Raw genomic sequence first — 7,247 nt, 5'->3', positions numbered from 1 at the left:
TTCTCCTTCCTTCCTTCCTGCTTTATTTCCAACCATCTATCCACCTATCCATCCAGCAACCTCAACACCAATTCCTTGATGACTTCATCCACCCATCTCACCATCCATCCCTCCATACTTCTATCATGCCACCCAACTGTTCACCCAGCTACTATTCAAAATATTTTCTTGAGATCAAGACAGATTCAACTCTGGCCTCAGCCTTTCTAAGGAAGTGACCATCAACCATGAACAGTGCCCAAGAGAGACAGGAAGGGCTATGTCCCTGAAGCAAGAAAGCTGGAAGGTGAGTCAGCAGGGCAGAGAAATAACGTGGAGATTGAGTGAAGGGGATGTGGAGCTCATCCTCAGTTGAAGCCTCTCAGGGAAGTTTCCAAAGCAGCGGCACACTGTGCTTTGTGTCTTAGTAAAGATCCCTGTAGGCTTAGGGTGGCAGATGGCCTGGGGGAGGCCCCTATAGGTTGATGTCCATTAGGAAATGCAGTTGACCAAATGGCTTTGCTTGTCTTTTTTTAATATCAGGAGAAGTTTCATAAAGAATTGCTTTATTGAAACAAAAAATATACACAAACTATAAGGCCCTAAGAAAATTAAATATCTAAATCAAAGCAAACAGGTGGCAATTCAACATCCAGGGCTGATAGAATGCTTGAAGGAGACTACAACAGAGTAGACTCCCACATCAGAGAGGTTATCTTCACAGGGGAGAATTGCCCCTGCTGTAGCAGATTTTCAAGTTCTCTTTTCTTATTTAGGATCATGAGATCCCTCCACTCAATTTGAGGTATGCAATTTGTGCTCTTCAGGCAGGTAAACTCTCAAAATCTAGAAGATTGGAGGGAAATAATTTTTATTTTTCTGTATAGATCTGAGGTCCAAACTGAGCTTTTCTTTAACAGTATTGTCAGCTTTTTGGCAAAGAAGATTGGCTGTTTCTGTTTGAGGGGTCCACTTGTCTTTACTGACTCTTCTGTAGCTCTGTTGACAGTTCCCAATGGCTTTCTGAAATCTCTAGGTAAGGCTGGTGGAGCATTAAATATTTTGCCAACACACAGTGCTAAAACCTGAAATCTCCCATCAAAGCCTTTGACCATTGCTTTGGCCCATTCTTAGGAATCACATGGATGCCAAGTTCTCTATTTTCCTTATCAACAAAGAACAGAGTAGCCATTCTGGATTACTCCAAGGTTCTGCCTGGCTTTTCTTGTCTTAAGACCAAGTTGGAGAAAACAGCTCAGATGGCCTGGACACAGCTGAACTGGTTACTCAGAAAAGGGCAGACTTGAGCACAGACCTCAACAGGGAGGCTAGCAGTGAGTGGCATAGGTAACAGGATACAGATTCTCCATATTTGGCAGCTGGATTTAAGCACTATCCCCATGGAAACTGATGGGCAGACAGGTAATAAGATATTGAAAAATTTGACAAAAAATTTCCTTCCCCTCTAATTTCTCTCAAACTTTCTTCCAGTAGAATGATGAGGGAAGTGCTGTTTGTGTCCAGGACTGAGAGTGAGAAGTGTTCTTCAGGTGCTTGCCACCCAGGATAGGCTGTCCTCAAATTCACAGTTTTGGTTAAATCTTCAGATAATGCAGAAAGGTAAAGCCCTTGTTTTGGTTTGATATAGCTGCCATTATGCAAAATATCAGAAATGGATTGGCTTTTATAAAGGGGATTTTTAAGTTACAAATTTACAGTTCTAAGGTCATAAAATTCTCCAAACTTAAGGCATCAACAAGAGGATACCTTTACTGATGAAAGGCTGATGGCACCAGGAGTGCCTCTGTTAGCTTGGAAGACACATGGCTGTCATCAGCTGGTCTATTGTTCCTGGGTTCTGGTTTTAAAATGGCTTTCTCCAAAATGTCTTTGAGCCTCTGTATCTCTTAATTACTCTCTCTCAGCTCCTGTGCATCTTTGCTTGTTCTCCCAGTGTGTTTCTAACTGTCTGGGGGTCCTCTATTAGCTTAACTAAAGCAAACTCAGTGCTTCATCTCTTAGCCTGGAGTCTCTAAACATCCTTCTATCTGCAACTACCAGTGTCTCCAATTGTCTATGTCTGTGTTTGCCCTTTGCTTCTCTCCAAAATGTCCCTTTTAAAGAACTCCAGTGAACTAATCAAGACGCCCCCAGAATGGGTGGGGTCACACCTCCATGAAAATGATCTTAGCAAAAGTTCTCACCTACAGTTGGGTAGTCACATGTCCATGGAAACAACCTAATCAAAAAGACCCACCCTAATCAAAAGACTAATTCTGCCCACACAATATTTCATTAAAGAACATGATTTTTGTGGGGGGCATAATTGATTCAAACCAATGCAGCCACTGCCCCAAATATGACTCCCCTCCTCCCACCAGTGGCTAATACAGACATTTGTGTCTTTGTTAAGGCTGCTATGACAAACAGCACACAACATTGGCTTAAACAACAGAGATTTATTGTTTAAGTCCAAAATCAAGGTCTCAATTTTCTCTAAATTCTGTGGTGTTCTGGTTGTGACTCAACCTCTGCTTCCATCACATGGTCATCCATCTTTTTCTTTCTCCTGCTCACTCCTGCCTGGGATTCCTGGTGCTTTGGGTCCACTGGAGGAGGATAGCTGCCAGGACCCATCCTGAATGGGTGGCAGGATGTGCAATGTCCTGAGTGCTGGCCATCTGATGCAGCCACCAGGGTCTGGAGGGGCTCTCTTTGCAGGGCATTCAGTTCCTTGGCACTCTGTGCCTCCCTCCACCTCTCCTGACCCTCACCTCTGCCTGTGGGAGACCAAGAATGGCTGTGGTTCACCCACCAGTGCTTCCCAGGAGAGGGCAGAGAATCTACACTACCCTCAGGTGCAGTTACTTTTCTTCATCTGTAAGATGGGTTATGACACACTCATATTAGAGATTGTACAGGATTGACATGAGTTGGTGCAGACAGTGTGGGGGCCCACTGCATCACCTCAGGTCCCCAGATTGCCTCTTGTGGGGCTAAAACTCCCATGAATATGCCTGGGGCTGCCATAACTGAGTACCACAAAACAGAAGGTTTAAACAACAGAAATTTGTGGTTTAACACATTTTTGGGAGTCAAAAGTCTGAAATTGAGTAATGGTGACCTGGTGACCAGACTTCAAGCAGTAGGCAGGTGGAAATGCTGGCTACACTCTGGGTGGCTGATGTGCACAAGATCCTTCTCTTTTCCAGGCACAGGGAGAGAAAGAAGCAATTCCTGCAGGAGCATTGCAGGCAATTGAAGGGATTGCAGGGACTGCCCAAGTGGCAGCCACAATAGCCACTGCATATCTACAACATGCTCAGTCTGGTGTTCCTCAAACTCCAATTGGCCACCATCATGGGGGCAGATTTTGGTGTCTGGTGTAGCCCTGTGTATCTCTGGAGTTCAGAAATATGGAGTTATTCTTGGACCCTGTGCTGGTTTCAATGTATTATGTCATCAAAAATGCCATGTCTTTGATGCAGCCTTCTGGGGGTGGATATATTAGTGTTGATGAGGTTGGAAGTTTTGGATTAGATTCTTTCCAATGATATGTGACCCACCCAACTGTGGATGATAACTGATTAGACAACTTCCATGGAGATGTGGCCATGCCCATGCAGTATATGCCTTGATTATTTTGCTAAAGTCCTTTATAAGAGCTCATACAGAAGCCTTTTCCTGCAGCTTACAGACATTTTAAAGACAGCTGTTGAAAGCTGATGCTGATATTTGGAGAACAGCACTTTGAAACACAACCTGGGAGCAACAGATGCCAGACACATGCATTCCCAGCTAACAGAGATTTTGGGGATGCCATTGGCCATCCTTCAGTGAAGGTAACCTATTGATAACTTAGCTTGGACATGATTATGGCCTTAAGACAGTAATTTTGTAACCAAATAAACCCACTTTATAAGAGCCAAACCATTTCTGGTATTTTGCATTCTGGCAGCATTGGCAAACCAGAACAGAGTCCATGGTTGTGAAATGCCATGGGGCAAGTCATGCCCAGAACTGCCCAAACACCCACCACCTCAGCCCCTTTAGGAAGTGTCACATCATTGCCACTGCCTGAGCCACTCTCCTGAAGATAGATAATGGCAACACATTTTTAATGCATGGCATCAGCAAATGCCTTATCAGGATTGTGGGGATTTTCCTTTCCCATGTCCCCAAATACCCCAGGACTTACAATCTTATTATTCTAAGATTTAATTTTACTTATATTTTAAGTTGAAAGACCAATAAAAACATTTAAAAGGGAAAATGTCTGCATCACCAGAAATGACTTCCAAGTAATCTATTTACCTATGTTATGTTCATTATTGCTCTGTACATACTTGTTAACAGTGTATAAGAATTATGACAGATCATCATTTCTTGTAAATTTGTCAGTTAACATTTAAAGATATTCTGATTTAACCTAGTTATCATTATTGTGTTTATAGTTGTATGAAAAAATAGAAGTTGAAAATTAAAATTTTCAGCCAGTTTTTACCTCATAAATATGTGCGTGTGCTAATCTGTTGAAAAGAATTCTGATTTCCCTGCTTACAACTCATTACAAAAGTCTGCATTCAGCAGTTCCAGATCACCTCACAATCCTATATTTTAATTTATTTTTCATTAACATGTCAAAAGGAAAAACTCAGAATTCATGTCTGAATTTTTTGTAAAGCATTCTTGATAGTTATTTTTCCCAGTCTGATATTCCTGGTGTGAACTGCAGCTGAATACTTTTTCACCTTGATTTTAGTGTTGAAGTTTCCTCAGTATGAGAAATTTAACGTCAATGGGTAAATTAAAAATACCAAAGACTTTTCTTCATTCTACATATACATAGAATGTATTATACAATGTGAAACATCACAAGTATTCTACACACTGCTTTGCAAGTAAAGAATGTCTCACATTTTTTCATTGAGTAGCCACTCCATCAAATATTATATCTTGTTCTCCTAGAATATCCTTCTCCTAGTAAGGATATTTCTGTCCATTTTTATGGTCTAGGAGTTATTCCTACTGTGAGCTATACTTGTATACTGAAGAATGGAGCTAAGCTGAAATTTATTATATGTAATTATGACTTTGAGTTCATCCTAAAATAGTAAATCATGTTATTTAAAGATAGATTGTAAATAAAAGCATTTACCCATTTATTACATTGAGAGAAATTTATTACACTCCTGTGTGAATTCTTTTATTTTAAATATTAAAGCTTTGGCTGAAGACTCTTCCATAAGCAAAACATATTTAATGCGTTCTCTGATGTCCAATAGCAGAATAATGCCTAAAGGTTTTCCTACTTAGATGTGGGAAATGTTTTCTCCCTAGTGTTAATTACCTTATGTCATCTAAGACTATCAGTGAAGCATTTCCCACATACATGGCAGGTGTATAGTTTCTTCTCACTGTGAGTTCTCTCATGCTGCCTAAGTTTTCCATGTAGATGGAAGGATTTCCCACATGGATGGCAAATTTATGGTTTCTCCCGTGTGAGTTTTCTCATTTTGCCTAAGTTTATCATGTACACAGAAGGATTTCCTGCATAGATGGTAGATGTAGTTGCTCTGCAGTGTGAATTCTTTCATGTCGCCTAAGGCTACCATGAAAACTGTAGGATTTCCCACATATACTGCAGACATTGGGTTTCTCCCCAGTGTGAATTCTTTCATGTTGCCTAAGGTTACCACAATAACTGAAGGATTTCCCACACATACTGCAGACATATGGTTTCTCCCCAGTGTGAATTCTTTCATGTTGCCTAAGGGTACCAGAATGACTGAAGGATTTCCCACACATACTACAGACATATGGTTTCTTCCCAGTGTGAATTCTTTCATGTTGCCTAAGGGCACCACAACAACTGAAGGATTTCCCACATGTATTGCAGACATTAGGTTTCTCCCCAGCATGAATTCTTTCATGTCGTCTAAGGTTACTCCAATAACTGAAGGATTTCCCACATATATTGCAGATATTGGGCTTCTCTCCAGTGTGAATTCTTTCATGTTGCCTAAGTGTACCACATTGACTGAAGGATTTTCCACACATGCTGCAGAGATATGGTTTCTCCCCATTGTGAATTCTTTCATGTTGTCTAAGGGCACCACAACCTCTGAAGGATTTCCCACATATATTGCAGACATTAGGTTTCTCCCCAGTGTGAATTCTTTCATGACGCCTAAGGTTACTCCAATAACTGAACGATTTCCCACATATACTGCAGATATTTGGCTTCTCCCCAGTGTGAATTCTTTCATGTTGCCTAAGTGTACTACAATGACTGAAGGATTTCCCACACATACTGCAGACATATGGTTTCTCCCCAGTATGAATTCTTTCATGTCGCCTAAGGGTACCACAACAATTGAAGGATTTCCCACATGTATTGCAGACATATGGTTTCTCCCCAGTGTGAGTTTTCTCATGTTGTCTGAGTGTAGAACTATCAGTGAAGTCTTTCCCACATACATGGCAGACAGATGCTTTTGCTTTAGTATGAGTTCTCTCACATTGTCTGAGGGTGGTACTATCCATGAAATCTTTCCCACATCTGTGGCAGGCATATAGTTTCTCCACATTGTGAATTCTTTCATGCTGCCTAAGTTTAAAACTTTGACTGAAGGAATTTCCACATACATGGCAGACATATGGATCCTCCACAATGTGAATTCCTTCATGTTCTCTGAGGATAGAACTACCGCTGAAGTCTTTCCCACATAGATGGTAGCCATGTGGCTTTTCTCCAGTGTGTATTTTCTCAAGTTGTCTAAGGCCAGAACTACTTCTGAAGACTTTTCCACATAGATGACAGTTATATGACTTACATCCAGTTTGAATTTTCTTATTTTGACCAATGAATGAATGATAATTGAGAACTCTTTGAAATTGTTTGTTTACATTGGGTTTCTTTCCCATGTCAGTCATTTTGGAGTGAGTCAAGTATTCTCCAAAATCATTACTTTCAAAGGGATCCTCTTCATTGTGAGAAATCTGCTGATATAAATGATGAGAGACTGTTAACAATGTGTGCATATATATTTATTAACATAGTTCTCCAGTCTAATCATCCAGAGAGTCTCCAGTTATCCTTCATTGTAATAGTTCCATGTACATGGGGTACCACATTCTTGTATGTACAGAATTTATCTTTTGTATCATCTCAACTGCAGAGCTACATAATTAATTTTGAAAACTTCATTGTGTTTCAAAGAATAGGTATATGAACCATGTTTATGCAATGGTCCTTTTATAAGACT

The 7,247-nt window shown here is 40.6% G+C and overlaps 1 pseudogene; it reads right to left on the bottom strand.

Annotated features, from left to right (window-relative positions):
• Positions 1 to 590: 590 nt before the first annotated feature.
• Positions 591 to 5,684, bottom strand: LOC119511496 (annotated as a pseudogene).
• Positions 5,685 to 7,247: the final 1,563 nt, after the last annotated feature.

Source organism: Choloepus didactylus, chromosome 16, assembly GCF_015220235.1.
Source record: "Choloepus didactylus isolate mChoDid1 chromosome 16, mChoDid1.pri, whole genome shotgun sequence".
Lineage (NCBI taxonomy): Eukaryota > Metazoa > Chordata > Mammalia > Pilosa > Megalonychidae > Choloepus > Choloepus didactylus.
The sequence above is the reverse complement of the archived record's forward strand: the minus strand, read 5'-3'. Positions and strand labels throughout refer to the sequence as shown.